Here is a 14,770-nt window from a genome sequence, read left to right as displayed (position 1 = left end):
TTTTGTGTCCAACATTACTGATTGGTTTTTCTTTATGGTTTCAATCTCTTTTGTGAGGAAATTCCTGGTTTCCTTGAATTATCTATCTGTGTTTTCTTATAATTCGTTGAGTTTTTTTATGATAGTTATTTTGAATTCTCTGTCGTTTAGGTTATAAATTTGTGTGCCTTCAGGGTTGATTTCTGGGTGCTTGTCATTTTCCTCCTGGTCTGGAGATTTAATCTATTTTTGTATCGTACCTGCTAACATTCGCTTGTTTTTCCTCATTCTAAAAATATCTGATCTCAGTTTCCACCTGCTGCCAGTGGGTGGGGGTCAAGGGCTGTATATTCTGAGCCCGCTGTGATCTGTGGGTGCTTTGGCCGGCCAGTTGTGCTGAAGCGCTGGCCGGGCGGCAGGGCTATCTCTTTCGCCAGCCTGATCCTGGGGGCTTCTTGTTCTTCCCTTGCTTTCTCCTCTCCTGGAGTGCTCAGATGTTGAGGGTACCCCTGCAACAGTTCCGTCTCCTCCAGGTGGGAATTTTACACAGGCCGTGAGAGAACTTGGAGAGTGATAGTTTTCCTGCATAGGGCCACCCCCCCACTCCCCCCCCCGGAGCCGTGCTGACCTGGAGTTGCCGATCGAATGGGGAGGGGGGAGGATTTCTCTTCATCTCTCCCCACTTCCTCCAGGGGTTCCAGCACCTTCACCTTCAGATGTATGTCTGGGGGGGTCTTTCATATGTTTTTGTGTTGTGTGTCCTTTGTTGTTATGTGAATGTCATTTTTGTTGTTTCTTATTGGGGGAGAGTTTACAGGGAAAGCTCACTCTGCCATGATGCTGACATCACTTGCTGGAACTTTTTATAAGGAATCTCAGATTGAACTTTAAAGGCCTCTCGAGGCCGGAAAAGCCAAGCCAAGGATTTTGTCATCAGACTTGCCTGTAATACCTACAGATTTGTGTGAATTCCTCTTTTCAAGCTTCCCCAAAGTATTTTGAGGTTCCTTGCACTTGCCAGATAAGTGACATTCCTTACTCACCTGGGTAAGATTGCTGGGAACGTTGTAAATAAGGTATCAGGCCAGTGTTTCCAAGTGTCTTTATTCCAGAAAGTCAACCTTTATTCCTCAGAAGCAGTCTTGTCATATCTGAGTCTGCCTGTTTCTCTCAAATATGACATTCCAGTCAAAACCTTGGTACTATAACCAAAGTTTCCAGTTGTGTCATGTTATAAGGAGAACAGATTCTTGTTGAACTTATACAAATAGCTATATTGCTGTGAAAATGACAATATTCATTTACTAAGAGTTTCCAAATTCTGGAAGGATCAGGTAGAGAGAAAAAGATAAATGTTTCATTTCTGTTTACAAAAGTATAATTTACCAAATTGCCACAAGTCATAGCTTAAGAGAAAAGAGAAGAAGTTTTCCTTAAATCTGAAAAAAATAAAACATAAAAAAATCAGCAATATTTCAAGCAAAAGTGATAAAAATTGTAATCGTCCTCATCAGTTTATTCAGTCCTTTGTAATTGATTCTTGATCTTAATCTTGTTAGCAGTTTCATGAAGTTGGTTTCTCCATTAGAGTTCTGTAATTTGTTACCCAGTTCAGTGTTATGATCTGCAGGTTTGTCAGAAACCTATATTCCAGAGTAAATGTCAGAGTCCTTTCCATGAATCTCTCTGGAGATGAAAACATTTGCAAAAACATCAGAGTAAGACAGTAACTGTCTGTAAATGCCAAAAGACTTAAAAATGACAATTGACAAAGAAACGTGGTTAATTTTGTGACATGCACCCCTTTAAAGTAATAAGCAGAATTATGACTGATAACCAGGACAGATCAGAATTCTAGGAATGTTATATAATTTTTAAAACACTGGCATCAGTAACATTTATTGACAATACCATCTAAGGTTTATCATCTCTTATTTGACAATGCTTCCCATGAAATTTAACATACCAAATAAGCCTAATAAGTTTAGTATCTTCCTCCTTATAGGAAGAGAGCAAATTTCTTTGAGAAGTCCCAGGGGCCCTCTGAAAATTCTGAAAGGAAAAAAAAATTTTTTTTTCTTCTTCTCCCAGGTCAAATGAAAGACTTCATTCAGGATTTGAATAATTTTTTCGTTGTGGGGAAGCTTGTCAAAAATATCAAAAGGTTTTAAAACACTTGATCAAGTAGGAAACAATGCTCACTGTGAAACAATGCTCAGTTATCCATTCAATCAGAGTGACAACAGAAACAGTCAAGGACAAACAGAGTTAAACCAGTCCAAAAAATCTTAATAGATAGACCTCAGTCTTTTTGAACACAGGAAAATATATATATTTTTTTCCCCCAAAGCCACAGTAGATAGTTGTATGTCATAGCTGCACATCCTTCTAGTTGCTGTACGTGGGACGCGGCCTCAGCATGGCCGGAGAAGCGGTGTGTCAGTGCGCACCCGGGATCTGAAGCTGGGCCGCCAGCAGCGGAGCGCGTGCGCCTAACCGCTAAGCCACGGGGCCGGCCCAGGAAAATATTTTAACAAAACAGTTTTTTTGTCTTTTAGGTAGATTTACTCAGACCTAAAGAAAAACCTCTTGTCTGTTTATCAAGAGCAAACAAAAAGTTCACGAAAATTATCCTTTTAAGAGAAAGAAGACCAAATTTTAATTTCACATCAGCTTACTTTTGACATTAAAACTCATTTACTTAATTGGATTTGGTTTAATCTTAGCAAACTTGACCATGCATAAAACTCCTCAGGGTTTTACTTTAACAAATTTTATGTCACTTACTTTTTTACATTCAGAATTTGTCCCATGCCTTCCTTTCTTCCCTTCTAGTACTGTAGGACAAATTTATCGTTCTTAACAAAATAAAAATATTTCCAGTCTTTATACCTTCTTTACTGAAAACATATATCTTACTTGCCGTGAATACAAATATGTTTTCCTCATTAACTTTTAGTAGCTTTAATCACATACTAGAATTTTTAACCCTTAGAAACCTTAATTTTTTTAAGTAAAAACTAAGTCAGCAATTATAAACTGTTTTTTTACATTAACATTTTAAACACTTCAGAATTTTTTTAGGAACATGTTACTTCATAGTACAATTATTTTAATAAAACAGAAAACATGTACTAATAAACCCAAATGCTTTTAAGTTTTTCTGTAAAGGAAGCCAAAACTAGATATGTTCAGATATGTTTAGCAATAATGTTTCAGTATTTTATCTTATTTGAAAATGACCCCGATACTCAACAAATTTTTATCATTTAACTTAATTTAGCAAAACTCTGAAGTTTTAAGTCACCCAAAAGAATTTAGAAGCTGTTTTTTCCCAAGTATACAGACCATAAAACATAATTATTGTACCCAAACACTCTTACCCATTTTCATCTGTCTAGATGATTTGTTTCCAACAATTGTGTTTCAATTACCCACGAAAACGTCACAAGACATTAGCCAAAGTTGGCTATTATTTAAAGCTACTTTTGCTGACAGATTTGTAAGAGGGATAACGTGAGCTTATTTAACTAGTAAAAACAGGCTGCGGGTCTGCATCATATCCAGTAGTGATAACTCTGAGAACATGTCTATTTTAATCAAACCAGCAAATTTAAACCAGCTTTCATTTACCAAAGATTGAAACGCTTACTTTAAGCTCCTGATTTTGGCTATACCATCCGGATGTAAAATATCACACACATATAGACACACATACACAGAGATTCCACAGCTATTGTTTTAAAATTACTGTCATGAATCAGGTACAGTAACACCAGGCTCCCTGGTTATGAATCCAAATTTTGTTTTAAGCCTTTTTTTACTATTGTTTGTGGGGAAGACACTCAAGGTGCTAGGTTTTTGGCAAGGGCCCTCTTATGGCCTTTTTTTTTCTAGCCTTTTTACTTTTTTGTCTTAAGTCCTAGAAATTAGTGATAGACTAGATAGCAGTTCCTGGAGAGGTGAGATGATAGTCCTTTTTGAGATAAAGGAACTGGATGGAATCTGAACTGCCTCTAGAGCTGCTTTTCCAGTCTTGCAAGGAATTTTTTTAAGGACAATTGCTCTTTTCCTCAGAAATTGGATAGGGGCTGGCCCGGTGGCGCAAGTGGTTAAGTGCGTGCGCTCTGCTGTGGCGGCCTGGGGTTCACCAGTTCAGATCCCGGGCGTGCACTGACGCACTGCTTGGCAAGCCATGCTGTGGCAGTGTCCCATATAAAGTGGAGGAAGATGGGCACGGATGTTAGCCCAGGGCCAGTCTTCCTCTGCAAAAAAAAGAAGAGGCTTGGCAGATGTTAGCACAAGGCTGATCTTCCTTACACAAAAAAAGAAAAAGAAATTGGGTAGTAACTCAAATGACATTATATGTTGATCTACGTGTCCAACTACATCACAAAGGCGTAGGGAAACCACTCAATTTTTCTCCAAGGTGGAGTTCCTGAGGCATATCTGCCTTATCTGTTTCTAATGTCTCAATCTTTTGTCTCAATCAATATCTAGGAGCATTTTGAGGAAGAGGGGAGGCTTTGGAATTGACAAAAGACAGGTGAACTTTGAACTACTTTCTAAAGCCATACCTCTGGCCTTGCAGAGATTTGTAAGACAAAGATGGTTGCTTCCGGTTCCCACAAAGAACTGGATTACATTTTGAATGACAAAAGAGGTTGATCCACCCTTCCAGCTACATTTTTTTTTCAATTGCATTTTTTTTATATCAGGGAAATCTTTAACTGAAGAGGTGAATCAAAAGATTTGTATGTTCTAAAACATCAGGACAATGTATCACACTTTTAAAAGTCTGCACAAAGCGTTTAACACAGGCCTTTTTTCTAAGTGTCAAAAAAGAGATACAATCACTTCACACAAAGCCTGTAAATATATCAGTTTTTCTACAAAATTTCATCTGAATTCCATCACCTCTTATACCTCTAATCATAGTTTTCATTAGGACTTTATCAATAGGTTTTGGTCTTATAATTTTGGACAGGGGAAGCATTCCCAGTCAGACATTTTAAAACATACTCAGGCAAAGTTACTATAACCTCTTGATATAAAATTAGCTCAAGCATTTCAACCTTTGTAATCTTATCAACGCTTACATTTTTACATTTTCTCAATTTAGTTGTAACCTGAGTCAGGGTCTTAAGGCTGTCATTATTTTTTTTCTTTTTTTTAATTTGGCCTTTTCATAGGTACCAATAAAACAATTATAATGAGAGCTCTCACAAAGAAATTTTTTTTCCCTCCCAGTTTAAAAGTTTTCCCAATATAAATGATCCATCATCTGGCCATATTGATGAGTAGGATCTTAACAGCTCATACCAAAGCTTAACCATGGATGCAAGAGACGTCCCAAAAGAGATCCAGAGAATTCACTTCGAAAAATAACAAAGCACAACAAGCAACGAAGTTTGAGATGACAAAGGCCCCCTATGAAAGTAACTGGGACCCATTATCACAAACTTCCTGAGAGCAGGCACAGCCAGAGAAAGAGAGTGTCCCGCGGAACCGCAGTCTATTCAACTGGCTGCCAAGATGCGTGCTGGTACACGCATCCTCCGGATAGCGGAGACCAGAAAGGTCACAAGGCCAAGCTCTCAAAACATAGAACAAGACAAAAGAAAAAAACCTCATCTGATACACACATTAACCGCTTTAGCTAAGCCTTGGGTCTCTCAGAGCCAGAGTAATACATAGGGGGGTGGTGCCATGGGGTTGGGGATTGTGTGTGCTTTACGGAGTGCCTCGTTGTTGCATGAACATATTCTCGAAGTTGGCAGGAGATGTGTCATCCACCCCATTCCATGACCCAACTGATCCTCTCTTGGGAGACTTCTTGAGGTAGCTGGCACCCTAATGGCTGTTAACTGCTCGACCCGCGCCCATCAATATTGCAGTTCTTTTGGCTTCCAAGATGCCTTAGCAATAGCTTCCATCTTATGCACGTACTCCATAGGCTGGCCTGGAGAAGGGTGCAGAGCCTGGCTGTGGGCATCAATATAGTTATAAGACTTAGTAAAATCCCACTTAGCCTGGGCACTTTGCCTCTGAGCAAGCACAAGGCAAGCCAGGGAGGCAAGAGGCAAAGGCCGGGAGCGGGCCGGGCACCAGGGCTCCCAACACTGGGGTTAAAAGTTAAGTCCCTGGCACGAGTTTTTCAAGTTCTTGATTTTACAGAATGTCCAGGTTCTGCTCAGGTCCAGCCTGAACTTAACCCCGACTTGGTGACAACAGAGGAAGTGACAAACAAGACAGACGAAGGAAAAGAGGGGATCAGGTCTCGGCCTCATGGCCTCTTCCCAAGGGTTATCAAGATAAGGTTGACAGAAACAACAGTTCCTATGCGGGGGCACACAACCCCAGCAGGACAGTTTACAGGATAAATTACAGGTCTCCTGTCCCCATAACTGACTCAGTAGGCACCTAAAACACTCAGCGGGTTGTTGACAGGAGACAAAACAGGATTCCAAATTCTCAGTCAAATGACTGACTCAGGGGCCAACCTGGAATCACCGCGGGTCCCTAAACAGATTAACAGAAACCAGAACCACCAAGAGAGGGCACCCCACCTGTGGTCGCTGGGGTGATCAGCGACCAGAGGAGAGCTCCCAGGGGTGGAGCCTTTAAGTCTTTAACGATTTCTTTGTTTCTCAGTTCGAAAGCTCAAAAGGAGCCCAAAGTGGCCACTGTAACTTTAAATTATCCCGGGTTATCTTGCCAGCTGTTTACAGTTTTCTCCATTTTTAGGGAAATTTTCCCAAGGTGGCCATAACAAACAAGGTAATTTCTAAAGAGAGTTTGTTACAATCACCAAGCAACTAGGTCTGCAAACAGCCAATTTTAACAGATAAAACAGGCAGACATAGACAAACATGAATAGATACCAAAATCCAGTACTCTGGGACTCTAACCCAGGGTGCTCTGGGACTCTAACCCAGAGCTTGGTTCTCTAACCTGATCCTTTTGAGTGCCCCAGCGGCTGTAACCCTTTTATGTTGTCTCCGACAATCCTAGTCTTGGGACTTTTTCCTAGCAACCAAATCTCACCAGTGGGGCCTCTAACCCATCATCCTGATGAGATAGTAGACAATTTTAGGCACAGGCGCATTTCAGCGAGGTCACTGACCCAAACACAAAACACCTCTGATCCTGGAGCTCTTTACAGACACGGACACAGACAAACCAGACACCATTGAACCACTTTCTAGATTCTTGGTGAAGTGCTATTCCTCTTCCCACTCTGGCAGGGCACGCTGTTAACCAGATGGTCCCCTTTCTCAAAGAGGGGACCCCAGATGGAGGGGAAGGAAAGTTCTTGGTGGTGTACCCCCGAGGCAGCTTACCCTACTCCAGATGTGAGCCTGTCGACCCACCAGAAATAGCCGTTTCTTTTTCCACTATAGAGAGCATTAGGAGGCAGACAATGTTGGCACAGGAGAGTAGGTAGGGCAGATCCCTGCTCTAGGCAGATCCCTAGAGCCTCGGCAGCCGCTAGGGACTTACCTGACAGGACGCCTGTCCAAGGTCGCCTGGCCACGAGCAGTGACCTTAAAGTCCTGCCAGAGTTGCCAGATTTCTGTTACCGCACAAAGGGCACGATTTGCTTACTGTGAGACAAAAGCCAATTGTCAAGAGGCAAGATGGTGGCAGAGAGAAAGGACAGTTTATTATAGCTTGCTAGCAAGGGGGATGATGGCTGACTAATGTCCCAAAGAACCATCTTACAGAACAAAGATTACAGGCCAGTTATATATGGGGCTGGTCTCCGGGTGGGGTGGCATCTGGTCTCAGGGTCGGGGCAGACATCTAGTCTCAGGGTGGTGGCATCTATCTGTTCTTAGTTCCTGATAGTCTTTTGTTTTACTGGATATGCATCAGAGACCAGAGCAACACCCTATACCCTGATCTTTCAGTTATCATTGATGATGGCTATCAGCATAGACTTTCTGTGTGGGGGTCATCACATTCCTAAGGAACTGAAGAGAACAAAGTTATAGCAGCTGGGAGCGGGTGATAAAATCCACAGAGCACATCTGGGTTAGTTAGTCAGACGTCATTTACAGTTACAATATGGTTTCTTTTCTACCATATGTCAGCCTTCCCTTATGTCAACCTTGTGTTGAGCCAGTATTTCTTTGTTTCCTTGATTTTCTTGGCATGGGTATTTTTTATTCAATTTGCTGGATGCTAGCCCTTTTTCATCTGGTGACTCTTGTTCTTCAGTTCTGGGATGTTTTCTTCCGTTATTTTTCTCTGTACCTTTTTTCTGTTTACTCTTTTTTTTTTTTTTGCTGTGAGAAAATTTATTTATTTATTTATTTTTTTAAAATTTTTTGTTTATTGCAGTAACATTGGTTTATAACATTGTAAAAATTTCAGGTGTACATCATTGTACTTCTATTTCTGCATAGATTACATCATGTTCACCACCAAAATACTAATTACAACCCATCACCACACACATGTACCGAATTATCCCTTTCACCCTCCTCCCTCCCCCCTTCCCCTCTGGTAACCTCTTTATTGTACTTTTACTAGTTAGATTTCTTAGACTGATCCTCTGATTTTCTTATCTGTTTTCTATCTTTGGTTTTTGTTTTACTGAATTTTTAATTTTGGTTATAATTTTATTTCTTAGAGCTTGTTATTGTTCTCTTTCTCTTGTAAGTATCTTCAGTGATGCAATATTTTCTCAGATCTGAGAATATTATAGGTGGTTTTTTGTTTGTTTGTTTGTTTTTTTTTTGGTGAGGAAGATTGGCCCTGAGCTAATACCTGTTGCCAGTCTTCCTCTTTTTGCCTGAGGAAGAATGGCCCTGAGCCAACGTCTGTGCCCATCTTTCTCTATTTTGTATGTGGGATGCTGCCACAGCGTGGCCCGGTGAGTGATGTAGGTCTGTGCCCAGGATCTGAACCTGTGAACCCTGGGCTGCTGAAGCAGAGCGTGTCGAACTCAACCACTATGCCATGGGGCTGGCCCCAGTCTTTTTTTTTTTTTTTTAAATACCATTTTAAATGTAAGACAAAGCACAGATGTAGACTGCATAAGATAAATTTATAGGTTAATAAATTATAAGATGAAAGCCTTTGTAACCAACCCAGGCTCAAAAAATAGAACATTGCCAGCCAACCCAGAAACCCAAATTTCAATCCTTCTGTCCCCCAAAGGGGGACTGCCATTCTGACTTTTATGGTGATTACTTTTTTTTGTCTATAGTCTTATTATGCAAGTTTGCATCTTAAAGATTATAGTTTAATTTTGCCAATTTTTAAATATATGTTTTAAATCTTTTTCACTTACAGGTTCCAGCTTGCATCTTGCCTCTTATTGTGTGTGTGCGGTTTATTTGCAGAAGAAACCAGACCATTTGACATGTAGATTTCCCATCCTGGGTTTTGCTGATTACATCCCCATTGTGCAGTTGAACGTTATTTCTCTGCATTTTCTATAAGTTGGTGGCTACATCTAGAGGCATATTGGATTTAAGTTTGCTTTCTTTTTTTTTTTTTTTTTTTTCGGCAAGACTGCTTCATGGGTCTGGTGGGTTCTCCCTTCAAGAAGCATGTAATATCTGGTTGTTTCTCCTGTGCTATTAGAAGCCACTGATGCTCAATGCATAGATCCATTTATTCATTAGGTGTTGCAAAATGATGATTTTAAAAATTCATTTATTTTTCATTTATTGGCTTGAATATATTTATAAAGAAAACTTACCCCTGTTTTCAATAGGCACTTCACCTATTCCCCTCTCTGTGCCTTGTGTTTCCCTTGATTCAGTTTGTTGAAAGAATAAACTTTTTATCTTCTGATGGAATATGCAAGGTAGAAGATGTGACTTGGGAATCTAACTGTCCTTTTATACAGTCTTCTACATATTACTCTATTCTTCGTGCCTTACCTGATCTCTGCCTTTTGAATCTGGTGCCATCAGTTCTTCAGTCTTTTGGCATTCTGTGGGACAAATGGGTTTTTTCTCATTGTTCTTTCTGCTGGACACTTAAGTTTAGTCTTCTTCCTCATTTTACCAGTGTTTATTATTATTTCAACTGTTTTCCATTTTCATATATTGTGGTTTGGAGTTTCACATGTACTCTAGTATGATTGAAGATGGAGTGTGCTTTAATTTTTTCTTTTCTCGTTGCTTTAGGGTGAGAAGGAGCAGAGAAATCTTGACTCTGCTATCTTAAAATGGTAAAGTCCTCCTCATTACCTTTCTCTTCTCATTTCTATCCAGGGCTCCAAATACCATCAGTATTTTCATGACTTCCAGATCTTTACTTCCAAACCTGATTTTCTTTCTCAGCTGTGCATCTTTTTATCCAGCTACTTCCTACATTTCCTGATTAATCTTCTCCAGATGTTTGTCAGTTTTATTAGTCTTTTCAAAGGACTAATTTTTGATGCCATTGGTTCTCTCTATTCTATCTTTTTTATTCTTTCTTTAATTCCTCTTTTTAAATTTTTCTTGGGTTTATTTTCCTTTTTTCCCCCCTTCAACATGAGATGGATACTTAATTTATTAATTTTCAGTCTTTTTTCTTTTCTTTTCTTTTTTTTTTTTTTGCCCAAGATCTTTGCTCCACTTTTTACTAGTTGAAAACTTACTCTAACTGGTGAAATAAAAATGACAACTAGGACTTTCCTCATTTCAGTCCCTGGTGTGACTCTGTATCCACTACTCTGCTTTTTTTTTTTTCCTTTTTTTCAATTGAGGTATAATTGACATATAACATTATATTAGTTTCAGATGTATAACATAATGATTCGATATTTGTATATATTGCAAAGTGATCATCACAATAAGTCAGTATGTGTCACCATATGTAGTTACAACATTTCTTTTTCTTGTGATGAGAACTTGTAAGATTTACTCTCTTAGCTACTTTTTTTTTTTTAATTTTATTATTTTATTTTTTTCCCCCAAAGCCCCAGTAGATAGTTGCATGTCATAGCTGCACATCCTTCTAGTTGCTGTATGTGTGACGCGGCCTCAGCATGGCTGGACAAGTGGTGTGTCAGTGCGCGCCTGGGATCCGAACCTGGGATGCCAGCAGCAGAGCGCGTGGACTTAACCGCTAAGCCACGGGGCTGGCCCTCTTAGCAACTTTTAAATATGCAGTACAGTGTTAACTATAGTCACCATGCTGTATATTACATCCCCATGATTTATTTATTTTATAATTTGAAGTTTATACTTTTTTTTTTTTTTTTTTTTTTTTTTTGGCGAGGAGATCAGCCCTGTGCTAACATCTGCCAATCCTCCTCTTTTTTTTTTTTGCTGAGGAAGACTGGCCCTGGGCTAACATCCGTGCCCATCTTCCTCCACTTTATATGCGATGCTGCCGCAGCATGGCTTGACAAGCAGTGCATCGGTGTGCACCCAGGATCCGAACTGGCGAACCCCGGGCCGCCGCAGCGGAGCGCGCCCACTTAACCGCTTGCGCCACCGGGCCGGCCCTAAAGTTTATACATTTTGACCCCCTTCACCCATTTCGCCCACCCCTCTACTTCCCCCCCCACCTCTGGCAATCACCAATCTGTTTTCTGTATCTGTGAGCTCAGGTTTTTTTCTTCTTGTTTTAGATTCCACATATAAGTGAGGTCACACAGTTTTTGTCTTTCTCTGTCTGACATTTCACTTAGCATAATGCCTTCAAGATCCATCCATGTTGCAGTGGTGAGATTTCATTTTTTTTTTTTATGGCTGAATAATATTTCATTGTGTGTGTGTGTATATATTTTATTTTCATAAAATTCTATATCTAGGAAATTGTTAGTCATGAGGGTAGGATTGAGATAGTTTTAGATATATAAAGGCTCAGAAAATTTACATGCATAAATCCTTTTATTGCAAGCCACTGCTCCAGCAAAAGAAAACAGAATGATAAGGGAAACTATAAAGATGACAAGGCCTAGAAGGTAATCAATCCAGATTGGTGCAGAAACATGGAGAGCTCTAGAAGCAAGAGTTACCTGTGGAAAAAAGAGAGATTTGAAATTATCCTTGACAGTTTGAAACAAGGAGGCAGTAAAGGGACACATTAATAAGCAATTCCAGGATGAATAAAAAGTAAATAAAGAATATTTAATAAGAATATGCCGTTTAGTTTTGCAGTATTAATATTTACGGTTTTAAGTAAGTAAAACATTTTATTGATTTAATGAAAATGAATCCAATAAGATTTGTAGAGGATGGGAGTTGGTGATCATTTTTTTATAATAAGGAGTCCAATATGAAATTGATCAATTAAAAAAGAAATATAAACACATTATTTAGAAAAGTGGAGATACCTTCCGCAAGAAATAGCTGAAAGCGTTAAAAAAGCACCAGCCTCGAGAGAGCAGGTCTGGGATGTTGGAAGTGATGAGTGGGGGACTATTGCATTTCATTTTAATCCTTTCTATACTACTTGATTTAAAAATAAATGTATGCATTATTATTTTTTATTATTTCTAAAACTAAGGACTAGAGTAGAGCCAACCATTAAGCTGCCTGCTTTATGCTTTCTATTCTCTAGGTCCTACCTTGGTTTCCTTTGATGTTCTACTTTCAAGGAAACCTCAACCAGAAAGAAGGTCCCAGGCTTCATTTTACTCTACCTGCCTCAAGAGATAAAAGAGAATTCCTTCCCCATAGCTTTAATTCAGGGCCAAGCTTCAGTAGATTGCCTTCTGCTTCCCTTGTATCTGGGATCCATATTTTGGCCCTTCTTGGCCTCATGAATTTGACCGTATCTTTGTGAAAGTTCCCACTAAAAGTGGCATCATTGTTAGGTTACATTATACACTTCACATGGGATTCACCCACACATGTGTTATTTTTTCCAGGGGAGAGAAGAAATTGTGGGAAAGAGCCTGGAAAAGATGGCAGCTTTCGCTTTTTAAGAGATGAGATTGGTCAAGACCTGTGATGCTTTGGGTTAGCATAACAGCAGAATAGGTTTTTTCTTCCCTTTCTCTCTTAGCAGTGCTAATCTTTTCCTGCTATTGCATAGTCTTCTGACTTTGTGGATTGAGGTGAGTCAGAGGAAGACGAGTGCTCTAGTGGGATGTGGCAGTGCGAAGTGGAACTAGATTTTTTCCTTCCTTTCCTCCCTTTGCTGCCAAGTAGTACTTTGTGGGCTGAAGAATAGCGGCAAGAGAACTAGGTATGTGGCTATGGTGGATCTATCATGGCTGATTGGGGTTATCAGAGAAGAGGAGGGAAACCCTCAGCAGCACGGTAGAGGGATGAAAATTCCTCCTGGGGAGTTGAGTTGAGTTACTGCTGGTAATTTACTGATTATTTATTGTGTTCCTACTATATTCTAGGCACTGTGCTAGGTACTGGAGAAGTAATGGTAAACAAAATGGGACAGTCTTTTACCATCTCCGTACAAACAGTTTAGGGAGCGGGGAGTAGTAGATAAAGACAGGTTGGTAGGCAAATGGAGCACAGTGTGAGAAGTATGCTGATGGAAGAACTAGAGCACACCCAAGCATCTAACCTGAACTTGGTGGGTGGAACTTGAATCAGGAAAGGAGCCTTAAGAAGGAAGATCTGGCTGAGTCGTTCTTACCAAAATCTTGAGCCCTGAAGATAGGGACCTTGACTGTCTCCAGGCCTAGAACAGGTACTCATTAAATATTTATTGAAAGAAAAATAATTAACCTGAAAGTGAGTTGGATTTGTTGATATTTCTTCCACCATTTATTGAGAAATTATATTATACTGTCAAGTTTTTTTTTTTTTAATAATTTTATTTATTTATTTATTTTCCCCCAAAGCCCCAGTAGATAGTTGTATGTCATAGCTGCACATCCTTCTAGTTGCTGTATGTGGGACGCGGCCTCAGCATGGCCGGAGAAGCGGTGCTTTGGTGCGCGCCTAGGATCTGAACCCGGGCCGCCAGCAGCAGAGCGCGTGCATTTAACCGCTAAGCCACGGGGCCAGCCCGTATGTCAAGTTCTTAACTCATGTTTTTTAACGTCAGCCTCGTAGTAGTCTGCAGAGTTTATCTCAGACAGAAGAAATAAATGGTCTTACAAGTAATACTCAGATAGTTTCTTTGGTAACTGGCGGAATAAATTGGGGAATGAGTGAGGAAGAAAAAAAGCCACAGTGTTTGAATTATGCATCCAATTCCCAAGTTCCTGAGTCAGGGTCTTATTTACTATGAGAGTAGTAAACCAAGAAGGAAGAACTGGCTTGAACCCTTGGTCTCCACTTGGTTTCAAGGGAGGAAACTTCTTTGTCCAGGCGGTCTCTTTCAAGATGAATATCAGTAGTAATGATGGAAAAAATGCTTCTCTAATAATAATATTACTATAGATAGGAATAGTCTCTGTGTGTGTTGCCAGATAGTAAAAGCAGGTAGCAAATAGTGATAGTGATGGTGACTATTCTTGAACTATGACTTAACTCCTGCTACTCTTTCCCCTGTATTGTATATTATGAGCAGTCTGATGTGTTGTAATAGTGGAAAAAGTATACTACATCTTCCCAAGTCTGTGGTCAGCATATGTCCAGTTTCCTCAGTCCTCAGTCATATCCCTGCTCTCATTTACAATCGTCTTAACATAGCCACTTGAATATATTTAATACGTGTCCTTGCATATATATGTGTCCTTATAAAACAGATGGTATTTTTGGTTTGCGTAAATGATAATTGTGCTGTAAATTTTGTTCTGCTTCTGTTTTCATCAGTACATTTGCAAGATCCTTCCATGTTGTTGAATGTATGTTCCACTTCCAAGATACAACAATATTCTATGTTTTCTAGTTAGATTTCATGTTTTACATTTTAGTTT

General features: G+C 39.7%; 1 protein-coding gene across 4 annotated transcripts in view; it reads left to right on the top strand.

Moving 5' to 3' along the window:
- MTF2 (metal response element binding transcription factor 2) overlaps positions 1–14,770 on the top strand; it is a 76,041-nt gene that overhangs the window by 29,736 nt on the left and 31,535 nt on the right. The window lies entirely within an intron of this gene.

This window comes from Ceratotherium simum, chromosome 2, assembly GCF_057802395.1.
Source record: "Ceratotherium simum simum isolate JZ-2026a chromosome 2, ASM5780239v1, whole genome shotgun sequence".
NCBI classification, from domain to species: domain Eukaryota; kingdom Metazoa; phylum Chordata; class Mammalia; order Perissodactyla; family Rhinocerotidae; genus Ceratotherium; species Ceratotherium simum.
This window is presented reverse-complemented; position numbering and strand designations above follow the sequence as displayed.